This window comes from Indicator indicator, chromosome 6 (assembly GCF_027791375.1).
Source record: "Indicator indicator isolate 239-I01 chromosome 6, UM_Iind_1.1, whole genome shotgun sequence".
Lineage (NCBI taxonomy): Eukaryota > Metazoa > Chordata > Aves > Piciformes > Indicatoridae > Indicator > Indicator indicator.
In genome coordinates this window covers 24,837,522-24,849,525 of record NC_072015.1, presented here as the reverse complement: position 1 = coordinate 24,849,525, position 12,004 = coordinate 24,837,522, and the positions used below count along the sequence as shown (strand labels likewise).

The 12,004-nt window shown below is 41.6% G+C and overlaps 1 protein-coding gene across 1 annotated transcript in view; it reads left to right on the top strand.

The window, feature by feature from the left end:
• CCDC102B (coiled-coil domain containing 102B) overlaps nt 1–12,004 on the top strand; it is a 111,683-nt gene that overhangs the window by 64,162 nt on the left and 35,517 nt on the right. The window lies entirely within an intron of this gene.

The window sequence follows — 12,004 nt, the reverse complement described above, 5'->3', positions numbered from 1 at the left end:
TGTTTGTGGGATTTTTTTTTTTCTTATGGTTATGGGACATTGAACCACTGGGGAGGGTATAGAGGAGGCCACAAAGATGATCAGAGGGCTGGAGAACCTCCCCTATGGGAACAGGCTGAGAGAGCTGGGGTTATTCAGCCTGGAGAAAAGAAGGCTCTGGGGAGACCTTACAGCAGCCTTCTAGTACCTGAAGGGGCCTACAAGAAAGGTTGGGAGAGACTTTATACAAGACCTTGTAGCGATAAGGTGAGAGGGAATGGGCTGAAGCTTGAGAAGGGAAGATTACAGTAAGGGTAATGAGACACTCAAACAGATTGCCCACAGGTCTGATGTTTAATTTTGTGGTTATAAAATACCTCAGCCACTCCTCATACAGTGCCCTCCAAACCCCTCACCAACCTCACTGCTCTTCTCTGGACACCCTCCAGCACCTCACTATCTTTCTTATACTGTGGTGCCCAGTACTGAGCCCAGTACTCAACCTGTGGCCTCACCAGTGCCAAGTACAGGGGCATGATCACTTCCCTGCTCCTGCTGGACAAACTGTTCCTGATCCAGGCCAGGATGCTGTTGTCCTTCATGGCCACCTGAGCACAATGCTGGCTCATGTTCCACCAGCTGTCTACCAACACCCCCAGGTCCTTTACCACCAGGCAACTTTCCAGCCACTCTTCCCCAAGCCTGTAGCATTGCATGGGGGTTTTGTTACCCAAGAGCAGCCTTGTCCAACTTGGGCAGGAAGAACCTGTCAAATATAATATGGTTCCATCTATTGGGACAAGTTTTTGAATATTAGGATCTGAACGAGAGCAATATGCAGTGCCTGTGCAGTGATAGGACTCTCTTCATGTAAAAAAAACACCACAAGATTTGAGAAAAGAGTATGGGGCTTATGAAAAATATTTACTTGTGAGTTTTCTTTCATTGAGGATATCATTGATGGCTCTGGCACTGCAGTTAGTTGAAGGATGGGTAACAGCACACTCCCTCATTTTCAACCATTTATTTTCAAACGCCTCTCACAGCTCCCCTACGTACAAGCTGCAATCATTAAACTGATTTGTGCCTTTTATTTTTTGTAGATTAGCAATTTTTCTTAATGGTTTTTCAATTAGATGATCACATTGAACATTTCAAGGAAAAAAAAAAAAAAGGCTATTAACCTTCCTCTGAAAGCACAAAAAAAGCTTTCAGCATTGTGACTGTTTCCTTTCCTAGCTGTGTTTTCCTGCTTTTGATCTCAATAATGCTCCTTATTGGGACAGACATTTTTTTTTTCTCTCCTACACAATTTATCTCACTCCATAGTGATACCTTTGTAACATAGTTAGAAAAAAATTATTCATTTAAAATTCTATCAAATCCCTACACCTCTCTTACATGATGGCAGTCAGCAGAAACTAGTGCTGCAAATTTTATTCATGCAGATCAATAGGATTTATTAAAATATTTTTGAATGCCATCTCAAGAACCACCAGAACTTATGTACACAAACACCAGAAAGTTCTGCTCTATATATTCCAGAATATAGGTTAAAATGTGTGTCAAATCCTAATAGGTAAAAGATTCACCTGGGATCTCATGTGATAGGATAAATGTTTGTTTTGAGCAATGTTGGCATAGTCTACTGTGAAATAGCAGACAATAATTGTGAGAATAACTGCTTTGACTATTCATGTTGATGCCACTTAAGTGAATAAAAATGAGCAAGAAAAGGTGGTGTGGGTTTTGGTTTTTTTCCTGGGCAAAGCTGTACTAAAAGATGACTTGAGGCCTCGAGGATCTTAAAGGTCTTTTCCAATCTAAATCATTCGGTGACAATGTAAATAGAAAGAATAGAAAATTAATCATAGCTAGCTCCTTTCCAGGAACTCTTTCTTCTTCATTTGCTTGATCTATCTTCAGGGAAAGGAAATAGCTGATAAGCACACCATTAGATAAATCTAAGCCCTTCCTTTGCTGAACCAGACATCAACAAATCAAGACAGATTTAGACCTCATGAAATTCAACAAGGCCAAGCGCAAGGTGCTACGCTTGGCTTGGGGCAATCCAAAGCACAAACATAGGCTGAGTGAGGAATGGCTTAAGAACAGTCTCAAGGACATGGGGGTTTCAGTTGGTGAAAAACTCAATATGAGCCAGCAACGGTTACTGGCAGCCCAGAAGGCAGCTGTGTGCTGGGCTGCATCCAAAGCAGGGAAAGCAGTAGGACAGGGAGCGGATTCTGCCCCTCTGCTCTGCTCTGCTGAGACCGCTCCTGCAGCACTGCCTCCAGTTCAGGTGTCCTCAGCATAAAGACATGGAACTGCTGAAGTGGGTCCACAGGAGGCCACGAAGATGATCAGGGGGCAGGAGAACCTCTGCTACAGAGACAGGCTGCAAGAATTAGGGCTGTTCAGCTTGGAGAAGAGAAGGCTCTAGGGAGTGCTTAGAGTAGCCTTCCAGTACCTGAAGGGAAGTACAAGAAATCTGGGAAGGCACTTTTTGCAAGGGTTTGTAGTGATAGGGTGAGAGGGAATGGATTGAAGCTTGAGGAAGGTAGATTTAGTCTGGAGATTAGGAAGAAATTCTTGACAGTAAGGATGGTGAGACACTGGAACAGGTTGCCCAGGGAGGTCGTGGATGCCCCCTGACTGCGGGTGTTCAAGGCCAGGCTGGATGAGGCTTTGAGCAACCTATCTAGCGTGAGGTGCCCCTGCCCACGGCAGGAGGGTTGGAACTAGATGATCTTCAAGGTGCCTTCCAATCCAAACCACTCTACAAATCTGTGAATGAATTTATACTTGAATCAGTCTGTGTGACTAATCTAGCTGACTGCTCGCTGGGAGCAAACACAGGTTTACAAAGGTTTTAAACGAAAAAGTCTATAAAGGAATAACAAAATATTTTTTTATCCTTACTCCTTTTAAGTAGGATGATAGAATGCGTTGGTACACCACATAAATGTTGCTAATTGTCCATGGTTTCAGTGCAGCAGATTTATAAGTTTGCTACTTATGCTCATAAAGACAAGATAATGGCTCCACACCTCTCACAATGATCTCTAGCACGTAACTGATGTTAGCTGAGAAAACTGATGAATTCTGGTGTGAAGCTAACAGTGTCATACTAGCATTTATCTGAAAAAAAGCAAAGTTCTGAGATCAACAGACTTGAGAAGATAAATTGCCAGGCTGTTTTTTCCTCATTTCTTTTCTGCAGGGTTCCAGGTGACTTTGAGTCTGCATAACCAGTTCAGCAGGAAATTCTCTGCACACACTCGATTAGAATAATGTGAAAAGAATTTAAAATATCACATCCAAACATAACAAAGGATTGAGTGGTCTTAGGCATCATTAGGAGCATTTGTTTTAATAAATGATTCTGTTAGCTGAATATTTGGCCATCCACAAAGCTCTTAAGGGGCAATATTGTTCCTGCAAAGTGAAAAAGCAAAGAGGATGTCTATACCTGTAGGAGTATAAATGCATTGTTTGTATTCCAGAGTCAGATCTAGTTATGGGTGAAAAAAACAAATTGGCACTGTTACTGTTCTTAAGTGCTTTGCCTGAAAATAAGGAATAATGCCTTTCATACCTCAAGAAATAATACTCCTCATATTTAATTCAGTCTGAGTAAGCCTTCCAAGATCAATAGCAAAATCCTTACAGATTTATATGTTTATCTTTCACTTGAAGGCCATTGCAACTTCACACTCCTTACACTTTACAAGATCACAGGATGGTAGGGGTCAGAAGGGACCTCTGGAGATCTTTGAGTCCAACCCCCCTGCAAGAGCAGGACTATAGAATCTACCACAGGTCACACAGAAACACATCCAGATGGGAAAGTCTCTAGAGAAGGAGACTCCACAACCTCTCTGGGAAGCCTGTTCCAGTGCTCTGTGACCCTTACAGTAAGGAAGTTCCTCCTCATGTTGAGGTGGAACCTCCTGTGCTGTAATTTCTATCCATTGCCCCTTGTCCTATCACAGGGTGCAACTGAGCAGAGTCTGTCCCCTCCCTCTTGACACCCAGCTCTCAGATATTTATAGATATTCATTAGATCCCCCCTCAGTCTTCTCCTCTCCAGACTAACCAGCCCCAGATCTCTCAGCTTCTCCTCATCAGGCAGTGCTCCAGTCCCTGAATCATCCTTGTAGCCCTCCATTGGACTCTCCCAAGTAGATCCCTGACTCTCGTGAACTGGGGAGCCCAGAACTGGATGCAATATTCCAGGTGAGGTCTCACTAGGGCAGAGTAGAAGGGGAAGAGAACCTCCCTCGATCTGCTGGACACACTCTTCTTAATGCACTTTAGGACAAATACTAACAATAACCTAGCTCAGTGTATTTATTTCTGTTCAACAGTTACCATAAGGTAGACTTTTTATTATGTACTCACTGTGGCTTATCGAGTTCAGGCTAATTCAAACACATTTTTCAGGTGTGAACTGATGTATTTATGTACAGGTCTGGATTTTGTTTTTTGTAGCTGATTGGGTGAAGATTTAAAATAAGCTTGCTATCATGGTCTAAACAATTGTTAATGGGGAAAAACAAGGCTACCCCCCTTGCAAGGCCATTTCCCAGAGGAAAGGCCACCTTTGTCTGTTTGGAGTTGAACCATGAATCCTTCAAAAGAGTATGAATTCACTTGACAGAGTGTAAGACAAGCAGTTTAAAGGAGAAAAGGCAGTATAGAGATGCGTTAAAAAGTAATATTAACAAAATATTGTTGTTAAATTATGTTTTAGATGTCATATCTAAACCCAAGGCTGTTTAGTCTTGAGAAGACTGAGAGAGGATCTGATCAATAAATATCTGAGGGGTAGGTGTCAAGATGAAGGTGCCAGGCTCTGTTTGGTGGTGCCCAGGGACAGGACAAGGAACAATGGATACCAGCTTGAACACAGAAGATTTCACTTCAACATGAGGAGAAACTTCTTTACGGTGTTGGTGATAGAGCACTGGAACAGGCTGTCCAGGCTGTCCAGAGAGGTTGTGAAGTCTCCTTCTCTGGACATATTCAAAACCTGTCTGGACATCTTCCTGTGCAGACTACCCTAGGTGATCCTGCTTTGGCAGGGGGGTTGGACTGAATAATCTCTGCAGGTCCCTTCCAACCTCTAATGTACTCTGATACTGTGATACCAGTTCTAAGGGATGTTTCAGGTCATGAATGGCAGTGTTATGCAGCAGGTGACACAGCACTGAACTAAGGCTCAGAAGCTTTGAATTCTTATTCTAGTTCTGGCACTGAGGTGTTTTGATGTCAAGACAGTCTCTCCTCCATGTTTGGAACTGACACTCTTTAAAAAGGAGATAATTACATGTGTCTTGTGTGGCAGATCTTTGCTGATACACCAATGGTTTTATGATGTACCATTTCCACTGGCTACAAAGCATGAGACAAAACCAATTGAGAAAGAAAAGGTGGCTTTCCTTTCAGAGTTTTAATTCTCTGAATGAAGTATTAATGGTTTAAAACAGTCTAAAATACAGACCATTTCAGATGTAATACCTGATTCTTCTCCCCCATTCTTCCAGCCTGGCAGGTCATGTTCTAAGATATTTGTGTGGCAATGGAAATTTCTTACTCTTGAAGACTGTGAGGGTTTCTATGCAAGTCAGCTGTTTAAAGATAATCTATCAAATGTCTTTTCCTTCTTTAAAAGAGGCACACATCCAAGATCCTGACCATTTGCAGTGATTAAGTCTCATGACTCAAAGGGCTTAACCAGTGTAGAGCCAAACTCTGCCCATTGATTTTAGTGAGAGGATGTGACTGTAACAGATGGCAGAATTTGTCTTCTGTCTCTCTGGCCTCCTTCCAAAATGGGTAATTACATTCAACATAGCTACAGTAACGTACAGTTTCAGTTCAGCTCAGTATTTTTCATTCCCTTCATTGCTAAGTAGCCTCCATATTTGAGGAGCTTCTGTTTTTGTTGTGTGGATTATATATATAATATTTTTCTTTGGCTAAAACAGTGATTTTTTATTTGTAACAATGCGTCATGCTCATGCTCATGTAATTACTAAGAATCTGGTTACACAGAACCAAACACGGTGCAGGTCTTAGAGCATCTTAGAGTCTGATTAGTTTAGCACACTTTGAATACATGGAAGTCTATTTGAGACCTCTGTTTATGTAACATTAAGTGTTATCACCATTGTAACAGGTGACACTTCCAGTTCTGCAGCTCAGCTGAATTAAGGATCACAGAATGTTAGGGGTTGGAAGGGACCTCAAAAGATCATCCAGTCCAACCCCCCTGCCAGAGCAGGCTCACCTGGAGTAGGTCACACAGGAACACATCCACGTTGGTTTGGAATGTTTCCAAAGAAGAAGGCTCCACAACCTCTCCAGGCAGCCTGTTCCAGGGCTCTGTCACCTTCACAGTGAAAAAGTTTTTCCTTATATTCACATGGAACCTCCTCTGCTCCAGCTTGCCCCCATTGCCCTTTGTCCTATAATTGGACATCCCTGAGCAGAGCCTGGGTCTGTCCTCCTGACACTGTGCTGAAGGAGGTCACCCCTCAGGCTCCTCTGCTCCAAGCTAATTTTTTTTTTTAATTAAAAAAACCCCAAATTTTAAATAAAATCCAGCAACAGTGAGATTTCTGTTTTATTAGGGAATCACCTGGATGGGAAGGGACCCCAACCCCCAGGCAGTCAGCAGGGACATTGTCAACTAGGTCAGGTCACCCAGGGCCCCATCGAGCCTCACCTTGAATATCTCCAGGGATGGGGCTCAACCACATCTCTAGGCAACCTGTTCCAGTGCTCAACCACCCTCATTGTAAAGAACTTTTTTCCTAACATCCCATCTAAATCTACTCAACTTTCTGTGCTCTCATGGAGTCTACTGAGATCTAAGTCGTTTTTTTTATTTATTTATTTATTTATTTATTTATTTATTTATTTATTTATTTATTTATTTAAAGACTTACAGTTCCAATAAATATTCCAAGAAAAGGAGGCTCAGGGGAGACCTCATTGTCTGCAACTGCCTCAAAGGAGGTTGTAAGATATGGGACTCAGTCTCCAGTAACTTGTGGTAGGATGAGAGGAAATATCCTCAAGCTGCACCAGGGGAGGTTTCGGTTGGACATTAGGAAAAATTTCTTCACTGAAAGGATTGTCAGGCTTTGGAACAAGCTGCCCAGGGAAGTGGTGGAATCATCATCCCAGGAGACATTTAAAAGACACATAGATGTGATGCTCAGGGACACAAACGATTTAGCAGTGACTTGGTGGTGTTAGGTTAATGGTTTGACTGGATGATCTTAAAGGCCTTTTTCCAGCCTGAACTATTCTATCCTATGACTCTCTAGAATTCCAGCTAAACCCATTTATAACAAACTGCTCAGAAATTCGAGGCATAACTTTGGGGACTCCAGAGGTCATGGTTAGGAAATACAGTGACATATCTTTAGCTTTCTTAATTACTCCACTCTTAAAAAGCTTTATTCTCTTGACTCCATTACTGTGACTAAACCATCTGGCTGGGACATGTTTTATTATTTCTTAGGGACTATGCTAGCACAGCTCTTTTTTGTGGCTTTTGTTCTCAATAAAGCTTCTGTAATGATAGTTAGATCCTCCCAGATAGGTTGATTATGTCATTCCAGTGTGAATAGAACTTACAGGAAATGATTCATAGGTTCACAGAATGTTTTAGATAGGAAGAGACCTTAAATATCCTCTACTTTCCCCTCCCACCCCACCTTTAATACTATGCCACAAAAATTCTGGCATGATTTAATAAGCTGAATGTTGCCACGAAAGCTGGTACTAGTGGCAGGAGTCAGCTACTGTTACAGAAAGTTCAAAACTTCTAGGAGAACTTCTAAAAGGTCAATTTTATTCACAGAATCACAGAAAATATCCAGTAGAAAGAGATCTCAAAGATCATCCAGGCTAACCCTTGACCCAACACAAGAGGATCAACATTAACCATGTCCCTAAGCACCAGGTCCACACATTGCTTAAACACTTCCAGGGATGGTGACCCAGCCACCACCCTGGGCAGATCATTCCAGTGTTTGAGAACTCTTTCAGTGAAGAAATATTTCCTAATATCCAGCATAAATCTACCCTGGTGCAGCTTGAAACTCTTTCCCCTAGTCCTGCCACTTGTCACCAAAGAGAAGAGGAAGGGCCTCTCCTCACTTCAACCTCCCTTCAGGTATTTGTAGAGAGCAATGAGATCTCCCCTCAGCCTCCTCTTCAAATGATCTGATTTTTCTTCTTGGAGAACAGTTTACTCCATGGAATTTATTTAGAAGATGCTTTCTGTTTTAAGTACATTTATTGTATTAGTTGAAATTTATTGTATTAATTGCAATTTATTGTAAGCTACTCTTTTGAAATTTTTGCAAGAAAAGATGAACACAAATATGAAAGATTTTGATCCCCAGGTTATGCCATTTAGAAACTTAATTGCCACACTATATTTACTTCTCCCTTTGAGACTGATTTTCTGCACACCTCAGTCCACCAAAAGTTTTCCTCACACACAGAAAGCACAGAAATGGAGCAGTGAAATCAGCTCAAGTCCAGGCAGCTTTTTTGATGAAGCTTTCACAGCCATACTGGTCATACATCAGTTGTTTATTTATCACAAACAGTGTTTCATCCATTATCAATTTTTACTGCGGAAGTCTTATAGGGCTCAAGTTACAGTTTTGGAGTGAAGGTTATATGTGGCCTCTTTCTACCCCATCTCAGTAGTATATTGCACTTCCAATCTTGTGACATATTTTATTGACAGTGGCACACAGACCAGAGAAATACTTTACAATAATGAAATGTCCTTGTCTGTGATCAGAAGGGAAGCTGTCTGTAATGTCCTGGTGTCCGCAAAGTGCCACATAACATTTTTATGGAAGAATTTCAAGGTAGCTAAGACAATGGGATTTCTGTGTGGAGCCTAGAATATATAGTACAATAATAGAGATTCATAGAATGGGCCTTCAGAACACCTTGGCCACGTGTCCTATCCTGCATGACTCTCTTTCACTGCTTGCTATCCAGGGTTACTCTGCTATCCCTCTTCTTAGCAATGTTCTTCCTCTCCACTTTCAAAAGTTCTTTTCACAAATTCATAGATTCATAGAATGGTTTGGGATGGAAGGGACCACAAAGATCATCTGGTTCCAAACCCTGCTGCCATGGGCAGGGACACCTTCCACCAGCCCAGGTTGCTCAAGGCCTCATCCAACCTAGCCTTGAAGACCTCCAGGGAAAGGATATCCATGACCTCCCTGGGCAACCTGTTCCAGTGTCTCACTACCCTCACCGGAAATAATTTCTTCCTAACCTCCAGTCTAAATCTGCCCTCCTCAAGCTTAAATCCATTCCCTCTCACTCTATCATTCCAAGCCCTTGTGAAAAGTCCTTTCCCTTTTTTTATGTTCTACATCTGTATTTCAAATCTAAAATGCAAAGTTTAGGGTCAGATATAGCAATGTCAAGACAAAGTACATGGAAAGAGTCGTGTTGCTTGATGACAATATATTATGGGAAGGAACTGCATGAGGGGTAGATAACTGGGCTGTCCACACACATGGTGTGCTTGTAGGCTCTGTTCCTAGTTGCTCCTGGAGATAATAAAGGTATTTATCATAGGTAATATAAAAATTAGTATCAAAATTAAATTGTATGGCAAATAAAATACTATTTGAAAGAAAACTCCTGGGTAAAATGATAATAGAAAAGTCTAACTCTTGAAAGTATATCCCTTTGTGATAACACAGTTAATGATTTGTTCACTGCTCAGTGTAAGAGTAGAACCTCTAAGAGGCCTTTGTTTGAATGAGTGCTGGTTCTTAGATTAATGGGATGGGATGGGATGGGATGGGATGGGATGGGATGGGATGGGATGGGATGGGATGGGATGGAATGGAATGGAATAGAATAGAATAGAATAGAATAGAATAGAATAGAATAGAATAGAATAGAATAGAATAGAATAGAATAGAATAGAATAGAATAGAATAGAATAGAATAGAATAGAATAGAATAGAATAATGGAAAGAATGGAAGAATAGGAGTAGACTAGACTAGACTAGACTAGACTAGACTAGACTAGGAGTAGACTAGTCTAGAATAGGAGTAGATTAGAATAGACTAAATTAATAATACTAGAGCTATGCCACTGTAAGGTAATAACTGCATTTGGATTTCCAGAGAGTTAATTAAAATGAGAGTGTTCTGGAATAATATGTTGACAAAGAAATGTAATGGGCTTCTAGACCCCTCTTCAGGAAACTTGGCTTGCCTTCATTCAAGAATAAATATGGATTCAGACAAAGCTGTTTCCATGAGGAAGCTAAGAGGAAACCTCATTTCTCTCTACAACTCCCTGAAAGGAGGCTGGAGTGAGGTGGGGGTTGGTCTTTTCTCCCTAGGATCAGGTGATAGAAGAAGATGAAATGGCCTGAAATTGTGCCAGGGGAGATTTAGGCTGGATGTGAAGAAAAATTTCTTTGCTGCAAGAGTAGTCAGGCATTGGAACAGGCTGCCCAGGGAGAAGATGAAGTCATCATCCCTGGAGGTGTTCAAGAAGCCTGTGGACATGGCACTTTGAGATGTGTTTTAATGACCACAGTGGTGTTAGGTTGATGTTTGGACTCCGTGATCTTAGAGGTCTTCTCCAACTCAAACAATTCTATGATTCTATGATTCTGTAATACATTCCTCAGGTTATAGCTTACCCCAGGACTGAGCAGGCTCTCCACATTGTCACAGAAACACATCCAGTCACTGTGCTGAGTTTATTGTAGAATCCCATCCTTGCATAAACACAGCTTGGCCACACCAAAGAACATTGTACAAACCTTCCAGCTGACTCTAAAATTTGGTGTCCTCTGTTATCACACTCAGAATTAATTCCAGTCTGTGGATACAATGCAATGCTCACCTGTTTTATTCTTAAGTAATGCTTGCTTTGTTTTCCTTTTTTTCCTGTGGATGATCTCTGTGAAGTCCAAGAGTTCACTCAGAATGCAGGATCATCTTCATAAACATGACAGCATGTTTCTGACAGAGAAGGATATTAAGAACACTAAGCAATGAAAGGTCAGGGAAACAACATTGTGTGCTGGCTGTACCAATGTTATTTGTGAGACAATAAAATTAACAGCTGCTCTTTTCTTTTTGTCAACATGTTTATGCACTTGGCAACTATAGCAAAGCCTGAATACTATAGTCTTAAAGATTAAGGCCTCTGAACGAAATCTCTTTGATTGAGGAGACAATTAGCAGTGTGTCAAATCAAAGAGATGTAATATTTGCTCCATTTCTAAATCTCCTTTTAGTTATTTGCTCCTACACTAACAGCTGGGCAGCTGCCAAGCATGATGCAGAAACTGCTTACCACAACCAGTCAGGTAAGCCTTGAAATGCAGGAGTCTTGCTGCTTTTCTTGTATCACCCTCTTTGGATAGTTCAAGGCTTCAGGATTTAGTAAACCAAGAAAGTGTTAATTCCTATACTGAAATTAGCAGACATCTTTGTGCGATCTGAGAGTACTTCTGACAGAATCTGCAGGTACTGGAAAAGCTCCAAACCACAGAGGAGACCTCAATATCCATGTCAGCAGATGGGATTGTGTTTGAAAATGCTGGGTTGCAATAAAAATTTGGGCCACTGCTGGAATTGTTCAGTTCCATGGGCTGTTACTGACCAGCTGTTTCCAGTATCCATGGTTACTCTGAATGTGAAAACATCCCTTCCCGAACAATTTCTGTAGTACTGTTGCTTTATTTTTGCAGTGATACATGTAACTATAGAAGGATATATAGAAGGATATTGAAGAAAGGTGTGGTAAGACCTCACCTGGGTTACTGTATCGAGCTCTAGAGCTCTCAACACAGGAAGGACATGGACCAGATGGGGAAGGTCCAGAGGAGGGCTAAGAAAATGTTCAGGGGGCTGGAACACCTCTGCTACAAGGACAGGCTGAGGGAGTTGGGGGTTGTTCAGTCTGGAGAAGAGAAGGCTCCAGGCAGACCTA